Source organism: Pinus tabuliformis, chromosome 5_2 (genome assembly GCF_031772625.1).
Source record: "Pinus tabuliformis cultivar Carrire ecotype Pingquan chromosome 5_2, CPIR1, whole genome shotgun sequence".
Classification (NCBI taxonomy): Eukaryota; Viridiplantae; Streptophyta; class Pinopsida; order Pinales; family Pinaceae; genus Pinus; species Pinus tabuliformis.
In genome coordinates, this window is record NC_142306.1 from 25,215,826 (window position 1) to 25,219,577 (window position 3,752).

General features: G+C 39.5%; 1 pseudogene; it reads left to right on the forward strand.

Moving 5' to 3' along the window:
- Positions 1-1,694: 1,694 nt before the first annotated feature.
- LOC149157458 (25S ribosomal RNA) lies at positions 1,695-2,811 on the forward strand (annotated as a pseudogene).
- Positions 2,812-3,752: the final 941 nt, after the last annotated feature.

Here is a 3,752-nt window from a genome sequence, read left to right on the forward strand (position 1 = left end):
TATATGCTTGGAAAGAGAAAAGAGACACTCGAAATAAGAGAACAAACAAGAATTTTTCACTCATTCAATTGAAAACAAAGCATCATAGTCACTTCTGGGGGCAACAAGAGAGTCTGAGGAAGAAATATAGATTTTTTTCTTAACTCAGAGACCACAGTGACTTTTGGGCCAAAAGTAGCATTGATCAACACAAATGATGTGACTTTCAAGTTAAAACTAGCGTTGATAGGCCCAATCAGTGTGATTTTTTGGCAAAAAATATCGCTGATCGAGGGATTCAAAGAAAAAATAAAAGAGAGCTTCACACAAGGCCAGACTTAACACATTAGAGGGTGGGTTAAACCATGCAAGCACACAAATCAAGATAAATTAAACTTTCTAGTCAGGGAGAATATGTTCAAAGAAGCTTACAGGGTCAAAATCATGAGAGCAAAATGCACTAGCCAAGATTGGGGTCAAATCCTAATATTGACTTACAGGCATTTTCATGACTGCCTAACTGCAACAAGTGCCAGAGGCTGGTTGGTGCGACTATTCCTCAACAAATCACGCTGATTGGTGCGACTGTCAGTGGATTAAGCATGATGATCGAGAGAGCCAAGATTTTTTTTTTTTTTTTGAAATAGAGACCATATATTCTAGTATGAATTTCAAACTCAGGCCAGTAAGTAGGGGAAAAGAAACAGAACCAAAGAGAAAAAGTGGAACTAGAAAATTTCTCACAAAATCATGAAATCGAGGAGAAACATAAGGATTGGGATCCCCAGTGGAGTCGCCAATTTGTGGTGAAGTAAAATTATAAGTGCTGACACAAACAAATTCCTCTAGCCCGATAATGGGTCTAGCCACAACAGATATATTCTATGGAATATTTCCTTAGGTTAGAACCAATGAAGAGGGCCTACCTCTTAGTATTGTTATCCAATTTGATGATGTCCTTTCTTTCTCGCTCTAGCTATCTCTCGCTTCCTTCTCCAAGCACCTGAAACAAGTAAACAACAATAGGCAACAAACCTGATAATAGACAAATTGTAATTCAACCTACTTAACAAGTCAAGAAACATTAAGCCATGAATATGTAAGATGACAAATCATGTAGTAAATCAATTGATGGTTGTATATATTAATATCAAAGAGAGATTACAACCATTGTCTTGATGTTACAGTCCTCCTCTTATAAGACCAGGTTCCCACACACTTCTGTTAGGATTCCATGATGGCCTCAATCCACAATAGTTTTAAGGCTCTTCCCTTTAGGCTTCACTCCAAACCAAATCACACTTCTCCCTCACACAACTAGATAGCTATAACTAAGAATAACTTGTTATTTAATCCAAACCAAAATAGCACTAGCACACCAACATTAACACTTGAACACTAACATCAACTTGTGCTTGGGAAGAAGGGAGGTTTATATAGGATGAATGGATGGGATATGGATCCTCTTATCATTGGAGAAGGGCTTTTCCCTTGAGGTAGTTCCATCATCATAGGGGAAAGGATCCCAAACTGACATCCTTACCCCATCCGCTAAACCATTTACCAGACATCCATTACGAAGCATCTAAAGCTGGAAGCTTCAGCTCCTAATTTAAAAAACTTTTCATAACAGGACTGATGCGTCTGGACCATAGCTCAGTTTCCATGGTCAGTGCTATGGATAGTGATAATATCTACACATTGATGCAGTGGATACAAAGTCCATTAGTGCCGGTCTTGTAAACTGGGTAAAATAGAAGTTTTAGGGGAAATGGTGCAAAGGGTAATTGATCTACTCATGAAGAGGGACAAAGTGGGAGTTTCTTTATTAAGGAAAAGCATGTGAGGTTCATTGTAAATTGTTCATCTGACTTGGGTATAGGGGTGAAAGACTAATCAAACCATCTAGTAGCTCGTTTCCTCTGAAGTTTCCCTCAAGATAGCTAGAGATCATGTGTGAGTTTTATCGGGTAAAGAAAATGATTAGAGGCATCAGGGGTGTAACGTCCTCAACCTATTCTCAAACTTTAAATAGGTAAGAGGGTGCGACTCCTCCATTGAGTCATGCCATGGAATCGATTGCTCCAAGTGGGCTATTTTTGGTAAGAAGAACTAGCGATGTGGGATGAACCAAAAGTTGAGTTACGGTGTCAAATTGCGTGCTAACCTAGATCCCACAAAGGGTTTTGGTTGATTAAGACAGTAGGATAGTGGTCATGGAAGTTGAAATCTGCTAAGGAGTGTGTAACAACTCACTTACTGAATCAACTAGCCCTAAAAATGGATGGTGCTGAAGTGTGCAACCTATACTCGACCATTGGAGCAATTTCCTATCTTCGATGAGTAGGAGGATGCGGGGGTCATTGAGAAAACTTAGGTGTGAGTTTGGGTGGATTAACCCCCGCTGCAGATCTTTGTGATAGTAGCAAATATTCAAATGAGAAATTTGAAGACTAAAGTGGGGAAAGGTTCCATGTGAACAACAGCTAGACATGGGTTAGCTGATTCTAAGAGATGGGGAAGCCTTGTATCAATTGTGCAATGTACATGAGCATCGAAAGGGAATCAGGTTAATATTCCTAAACTGGGACATGGCAATGGGTGGCAATGTTAGGAAACCTGTAGATATCTTTGGGGAGCCCGGGACGAGTTATCTTTTCTTTTTAATATCTTGCCAACCCTAGAATTGGTTCACCCGAAGATAGGGTCCAGTAACTGGAAGAGCAGCACACATCTTGTGGTGTCTGGTGTGCCCTCTGCTAAGGGGTAGAAAGCACGGTGTATGGAGAATCAAAACTACCCTCAAAGGCCTTCTCGAGACCTTCAACAGACTGTAAGATTATCTGCAGATGCTACCAAGTTATACACATGTTCATCTATCAATATAAATTAACAAAGTATGGAAAGAGGGTTACCTCAAGTCTCCTTCTAGATTTTTTTGGAGATCTCAATGCATCCAAGAAGAACTCCTTCAAAGCCAGCTCCAAATAAATTCCTGCACAAAGGAAACGCAAACACTATCACCGTATACAACCTTGAAAACCAATATATGAATGCACAATGAACATATATTTGCATACAAATAAACTACTCGTCTAAACAAGTATCAAATGAACAATGTTACCGACACCATGGAGTAGGGAACACAACTACAGTTTTGTATTAATAACGGAAGAGTGATTACAACCATCTGTTGTATCAGTCTTCATTTTCCCCTTCCACTTCTGCTTTTCCATCTCACTTCTTCAAGTATGTGACAGTTCACAACAGCTTAGTAGGCTATCCTTTTGAATTCTTTGGCCCCTTTCACAATGACCCTCTCATTGCTTGTATAGCAATCGAGTTAGGGTTACCAAGTTCCTCATAGAGTTCACTATGGAAAAAGCAATGAACTTGCCTTGCTTTTTAGCTCTTTCCCATTTGCCCTTTTTCAGATTGCAATGTCCCCAAATAGTTTGATTTTTGGGTGTTTCATTTCTTTTCTTGAGAAAATTTAGGGACAAATATCTAGATATTTGTGAGTCAATTCGTTGATTTGACCCTTGGAACTTCCCTTAGTTTCACTGATGTTAGCCCTGGTCTAACAACTTGAGTTAGTAGGGTCAATAATGCACCCTTAGGCTTGGTAACAAGCTTTATGAAGTAGGTTTTCAGTGTGCAACCAGCGTTAGTGTGGAATCAAGGCTTGAAATTATGGTCTTCGCTTCAGTCATCATGTCTTTCACCTTTGAGTTGATGAGGAGGTCATTTTTTGTATAACAGATGCTCGCTAA